This window comes from Periplaneta americana, chromosome 16 (genome assembly GCF_040183065.1).
Source record: "Periplaneta americana isolate PAMFEO1 chromosome 16, P.americana_PAMFEO1_priV1, whole genome shotgun sequence".
Classification (NCBI taxonomy): Eukaryota; Metazoa; Arthropoda; class Insecta; order Blattodea; family Blattidae; genus Periplaneta; species Periplaneta americana.
Genome location: NC_091132.1, coordinates 2,325,806 through 2,333,305, shown reverse-complemented (window position 1 = coordinate 2,333,305; position 7,500 = coordinate 2,325,806). Strand labels below are relative to the sequence as shown.

The 7,500-nt window shown below is 33.5% G+C and overlaps 1 non-coding gene across 1 annotated transcript; it reads right to left on the bottom strand.

Moving 5' to 3' along the window:
- Positions 1 to 4,039: 4,039 nt before the first annotated feature.
- Positions 4,040 to 4,111, bottom strand: TRNAS-GCU (transfer RNA serine (anticodon GCU)). The gene has a single exon. It is a non-coding gene; the product is annotated as a tRNA-Ser (tRNA).
- Between the last annotated feature and the right edge of the window lie 3,389 nt (positions 4,112 to 7,500).

Genomic DNA, 7,500 nt, shown 5'->3' with positions numbered 1-7,500 from the left:
ATGCATCTGTTGTATGGAACTCCATTACTTCCACTGACTCGGCTAAATTGGAGAATATTCAAAGAAAATTTATTTCCTTGTGTTCTTATAGATTTTTACCAAATTCCGATTATAACTATGAGATTAAATGCAATTATTTCAATTGCGGTTGTCTGTTCACCAGACGTCAGGATCTTGATTATTTATTTTTTTGCAAAGTCATTAAGGGTGATATTGATTGTGAATCTTTCATAAGCAATATCAGTCTTCGTATTCCTGCTAATGGTTTAAGATTTCATAAATTGTTTTATAATAAGAATTCTAAATCTCTCTCTCCGGTCTGCAGATGCATTAAATATGCTAATTTGCATGGATTCAACTTGGATCCATTTAATGTGTAGTATATCTTTGAGTTTTTAACTCACTGATCTTATTTTAATAATTATTTGTCCATTTTATTTCTTGCATTTGGTCATTTGATTAATGTAGACTATTCCATTATTTCAATTATCTCATTGTACTAATTTTGTAATTTTATAATTTTTATTTGATCATTGATTATTTAGACCATTATATTGTTTGTATTTCATCTCATTGCCATTTTCTATGATTCATTCTCATCATCATTTGTTGTTTTGTTCTGTTTTGTATCGTGCAAAAGTGTAATTGGCCTTGTGCTGTTGTTTTTGCACGTTAATATTCTAAATAAATAAATAAATAAATAATTTTTGTTATTATTGTTGTTGTTATTCTTATTGTTTTTATTGTTATCATTATTATTGTTATGATTATCATCATCATTATTATTGTTTTTATTATTATTTATTATTATTATTATTGTTGTTATTATTATTGTTTTTGTTGTTATTATTGTTATGATTATTATCATCATTATTATTGTTATTATTATTGATTATTATTATTATTGTTATCAATATTATTGTTTTTATTATTATTATTTATTATTATTGTTATTATTACTATTTATTATTATTGTTATTATTATTACTATTATTATTATTTATTGTTATTATTTATTGTTATTATTACTACTATTATTATTATTATTATTTATTGTTATTATTTATTGTTATTATTACTATTATTATTATTATTTATTGTTATTATTATTGTTATTATTATTATTATTATTGTTATTATTATTAATTATTATTGTTATAATTATTGTTATCAATATTATTGTTTTTATTGTTATTATTATTTATTATTATTGTTATTATTACTATTTATTATTATTGTTATTATTATTACTATTATTATTATTATTTGTTATTATTATTTATTGTTATTATTATTATTACTATTATTATTATTATTATTATTTATTGTTATTATTATTGTTATTATTATTTATTATTATTGTTATAATTATTGTTATCAATATTATTGTTTTTATTGTTATTATTATTTATTGTTATTGTTATTATTACTATTTATTATTGTTTGTTATTATTATTATTTATTGTTGTTGTTATTATTATTATTTATTGTTGTTATTATTTATTGTTATTATTATTTATTGTTATTATTGTCATTATTATTACTATTATTTTTATTATTATTATTTTTATTTATTGTTATTATTATTATTTATTGTTATTATTATTATTATTATTATTATTATTTATTGTTATTATTTATTGTTATTATTGTTATTATTATTACTATTATTATTATTATTATTATTATTATTATTATTATTATTATTATTATTAACAAGGAATGGATTTGTATGCATGTTTGCTCGCGTCCTCCGAAAATAAGAATAATTCCCTCCCGGATGTGAGGCGGAGGCAGTGCCACGCCCTGCCGCGGACTGAGTCTCGCGCTCGGAGGCCAGGAAGATAATAAATATCGCCAATGCATGTGCATTACATTCTTGCAGCATGTGAAGAACGGGCTCGAGCTGGATGCCATTAAGCTTCTTGCAAGATAAAAGCGACGATTGTGCTCGTTTGTTGGAGCTTATCGCGCTGCAACACGCAGTCCCGAGCTTTCGTGGAAAGAGAGCTTTATTGTGAACATAAAAATAACACCGTGTTGACTTCCTGCTGCCGTGCAGATGCCAGCTACGTATAGGGGGCGAGGAGGTGGATCCCAAACATTGTACACGTCGGCGGCGTAACACTGGGTAAAGACGTTATTTGTTGAACGGTGTTAGATTGCAAACAGCAGTGCTATGAAAACAAGCGGTTCAAGGGAACATATATTATTTTTTACCTTCTCCTGTCTGAAAATGTTAAGGCTGGTCCACAATAAACCGGGAACGAGAACCAGAACGAGAACGGGAAGTGAAAAACGTGAACGAGAAGATTTTTATCATTCACAAACTGAGAACCGAAACGGCTATGCATGTCGATATGTATGTCAATAACGATAATAAAATCGATATTACGCATTCTCAAGTTATTTGTCTATACTTAACCAATAGCATTCTTTCATGAGTGCAAGCCAGGCAACATAAATACATTTAACCAATTTAGAAATTTAAGTCCACACCTGTGGAGTAATGGTCAGCGCGTCTAGCCGCGAAACCAGGTGGCCCGGGTTCCATTCCCGGTCGGAGCAAGTTACCTGGTTGAGGTTTCTTCCGGGGTTTTCCCTCAACCCAATATGAGCAAATGCTGGGTAACTTTCGGTGTTGGACCCCGGACTCATTTCACCGGCATTATCACCTTCATTTCATTCAGACGCTAAATGACCTTATCTGTTGATAAAGCGTCGTAGAATAACCTACTAGAAATTTAAGAATTCAATTCACGTGGCAGTCTGGACACGTAGCATATATGGAAAGCGATTGTACTGAATTTCTGCAATGAATGGACAATAAATTATGTCATGGCCTCCTTGCCACAAATTAGCTTTTTGATGACAACAGAATGAATCTAGTAGGCTGTGATCGGAAACGAGAACGGCAAATTTAAAACTTAATTATCACGTTTCCGTTCTCGGACTCCGGCATGCCTCTCGTTAATTGTGAATGTTCACATTTAAATACATTAAATTTTAACAAATTTTCTGTTCTCGATCTATTTGTCGTTTCCGGTCCCAGTTTATTGTAATTTTTGCCATTGAATAAACCAGAATTGTAAGTTTTTTGAGATTAGAAGGAAGATTACATTTACGACTTATACAGAAAACTGCTAGAATTTGTTAACGTTCACAGAGTAACTCCTGTGCAGGTCTTTGGTCTCAAATACATAAATGAAGGCACAGCTATTAATTTGTCTGAAAAAAATCTTTCGTGTCTGGACAGCTTAGCTTGTAAGCAAATTTTAAAGAAATCTGCCAAGACCGTATTATGATAGTTTTTAAATAAAGCCTATGTACAAGGCAATTTGTTTTCAGTAGAATTATTATGCATTACCTACTTAGTGCATGTTATTCTCGGATGACTCGGCGTCTAGATCAGCGCCGGGCATGACAGCGGCTCCGTATAGTCGGCCAGAGCTGCTCTCGCTCCGCAAGGCACCCCAATTCCAAGCCGGAGCAAAACGCTCACGCAGTGGCGGACTCACATTACAGCTATCTTCCCTGCATCAATATAACAAAAGCCACGGTTGTTCTATTCATTCAGTCTGTCAGTACATAATAGTTTATAAGGATATTACATCAACCCATTGTACATTACAGAATTTATAACACTCTTATTAATTCAATGAAATTAACTTCGCTCTACATATATATATATATATATATATATATATATATATATATATATACACACACACACACACACACACTCAAATCATTAGGCTTATTTACACAATCTATATGTACAGTGCTTTAACAATTACATAATGGTATTAATAATATAAACACACGAAGAAAATTATTAATAAACATGATCTTACACTTTTCTTTTGCATGAATAAACTATTGAAACAAAATCTTACTTCTATCGATCTGAAATCAATAAATATTTTAATAATAATAATTCTTTATTTATACTAGCAGAGTTAAGGCCATAGGGCCTTCTCTTACACTCTACCAGGTCACAAAGTATACAAGCAGTTAAATAATTTCGAGGGAAAAATTGTTCCGGAGCCGGGTATCGAACCCGGGACCTTTGGTTTAGCGTACCAACGCTCTACCATTGAGCTACTCGGGAACTCTAACCGACACCGACACAATTTTTCCCTCTATATCCACAGACCTCAAAGTGGGCTGACAACCGTCAAGCAACCAACTTCGAGTGCACACTAACTCCGTGTGACTTAAATTGTGGTTTTCTGTTAACGAACAGTGACGTGTATTATGCAAATCAAGATTTCAGGTTTAACTCCCTGTAAAGTTGATTTGAATAATTTCGAGGGAAAAATTGTGTCGGTGTCGGTTAGAGTTCCCGAGTAGCTCAATGGTAGAGCGTTGGTACGTTAAACCAAAGGTCCCGGGTTCGATACCCGGCTCCGGAACAATTTTTCCCTTGAAATTATTCAAATCAACTTTACAGGGAGTTATACCTGAAATCTTGATTTGCACAAGCAGTTAAAGAACAGAATACTAACATATTACAAAAAAATAATAATAACAGCATAATAAAATCGACACTAAACAACATGAAAATAATACCATAATAAAAAAGAAAGTAAATTCATTGGAATATAGTGAAAGCAACTCATTTAGTACAAATGGTTAATATGGAAAAACGTAAGGAAGAATATATCAAAATGGAATGTAATAAAATAATAAAAAAAGAAAAGAAGTACGAAAATTAAATAAAATTTACGATAAAAAGGCTATGATAATAAATTCATCGGCTGATAAAGAGAACAAAAAGGGGAAAGGAAGGAAAAAGAAATATATAGCCTATATTTTTACAAAACTATGGCAGAGAAAAGGGCTTATAACTGAAAGGAATCTGAATTGGAATAGTGCAATTCTAATTTATTTTTGAAACTAGACAATGTCCGACAGTCTCTGACATGTTGTGGTAGACAGTTCCAGAGATGAGCTGCAGAGACGGTGAAAGATGAAGAGTAGAAGGATGTTCTGTGTTCAGGAATGGAGAGTGTGATATGGTGTTGTGAGCGAGTGTCTATTTTGTGGTATGAGGACAAATGTTGAAAACGAGAAGCTATGTAGCTAGGGTTAGAGTTCTGAAGTATATTGAAGAGTAAAGTGAGAGAGTGAATAGTTCTTCGCTCTTTGAGACGGACCCAGGACAGCATATTTAGTGAAGGTGTGATACGGTCAGATCTACAGACGTTGCAAATAAATCGAACACATGCATTAAGAACACGCTGTAGTCTGTCAGTCAGTGTCATGTTAAGGTCAGTGTAGAGAGTGTCACAGTAATCAAAATGAACTCAATAACAAGATAAATTGTGGTTGTTTTCCGAGACATGAGGTCGTTTCATTTGCAGAAGCCGTTGAATGTTTGTAACAAATAAATTAGCCATGTTCAGTAGAGTTGGGCAACACGATTCTTTTTCAGAAGTCGATTCCAACGATTCAATCACACATTACGAATCGATTCTAACGATTCGTTCACGATTCTTCTCAGTCTGCGATTCCAACTATTCTTTTGAATCGTCGCAAGACACTTTCCTTTGCAAACCACGCGTAGAACAAAAACGTTCTACATCTCTCGCATAGATGGCATAAGAGGCGAGACATTGGATTGTCTCTTTCTCATTGGCTGGAACCATTCAGTATGAACTCCATTCGTCTACAAAATTACCTAAGATAATGTCTCTAAATTATAATTTATCAACTGAACCTTATTATGAAGTACATTTTTTGCATTACATCTCTATTTAACTATGCAAATTTCAGGTTTGTGTTCATTATTTTCCATGCTTAACAAATGCAGTACATATTTTGATTTCACTCTCGCTCGGGAGCATTCGACACGGTTCGGAAATGTCCGTTGACAGGTTACATCAAACAACGAATAGAATCGTGGGTTACGATACCATGCCGATTCCTTCATATTCTTTTGAATGACGATTCGTTACGATTCTTTTGAACGACGATTCGTTGATACCACGAATCGATTCTTACGATTCTTTATTATTAGTCGTTCGAATGAACGATTCGTTCACGAATCGACCCAACTCTAATGTTCAGTCTCAAAATATAATTCAGGTTTTTGTCTGACATAAAGCTTCTCAGGCGGGTGCATCTTCAAAGTTCGCCATCCTACTGCAGAGTCAACCACTGCACTGACAGCGAGTGACGTACAGTATGCAAACGTCACGCCGCTCGGGAGAATTGCTCATTTCTCAGAATCACGTAAAGTGCCCATCACTGATCTAGATGCATAATGACGGTGAACCAAATCCAGCCAGTGCTTCAGGAGATGCCATTACGTATAGGTAGAGAAACGACATAGTGCAGATAACATTTCATCGCTACACAAACTGCTGAAAACGTGGATCTTCGTGAAAACCTCTAATTCCGTATTTCGCAGCATTTCAGAATTTCTTGTCTGTAATTCGCACAGTGAGAGCGTATGGAACAATGGAAAATTCTGCGCTACATGAGGGATACAACAACACGTAGAATACGCTACCCATTTCGGGACTGGAGACTACAGCAGTCTTGCTTTGAATGTTTCATTTTTATTTCGGTGTACAAATAGAGGGCATGGGTCTCTGATACATACATACATACATACATACATACATACATACATACATACATACATACATACATACATACATACATACATACATAGTGGTCTGTCAAATGGCAGTTCTTGTACTGCAAACCCATCATTCTCCAATCTTTCAAGTTTTCGGACTTCCTCTTAGTCTCCTCATATGAGCCATATATCTTAATGTCGTCTATCATCTGATATCTTCTTCTGCCCCGAACTCTTCTCCCATTTACCATTCCTTCCAGTGCATCCTTCAGTAGGCAGTTTCTTTTCAGTCAGTCACCCAACCAATTTCTTTTTCTCTTCCTGATCAGTTTCAACATCATTCTTTCTTCACCAAGTCTTTCCAACACAACTTAGGCCTAATTTCTTATTCTGTCTGTTCACTTCGCACGTTCCATTCTTCTCCATATCCACATGCTTCTAGTCCACACAAAACAGTTCACCAGTCTCTTCTTTAGTTCTTTTTCCAAAGGCCCGCAGAAGATGCTCCTTTTTCTATTAAAAGCTTCCTTTGCCGTTGCTATCATCCTTTTGACTCCCTGGCAGCAGCTCATGTTACTGCTTATAGTACACCCCAAGTATTTGAAGCTGTCCACTTGCTCTACTGCCTTATTTAATATTCTTAAGTTTATCTTGTTTATTTTTCTTCCGATCGTCGTGGTTTTCGGGAGTTTATGATAATAGATATAATAATTAATGAAAGGCATGCAATATATGAGGCGTTCAGAGCAGAAGTGGTGTAAGTCAAAATTGGGTAATGAGGGTTAAAGTAAACATTGTGTAAAATACAGCGCAAAGTAGCAATTAATATTCAATTTATTTAAACTATTAGTTGTCAGTGGATACCAAGAAGGCCATATTAATTGCTACTTTGCACTGTATTTTACATAATT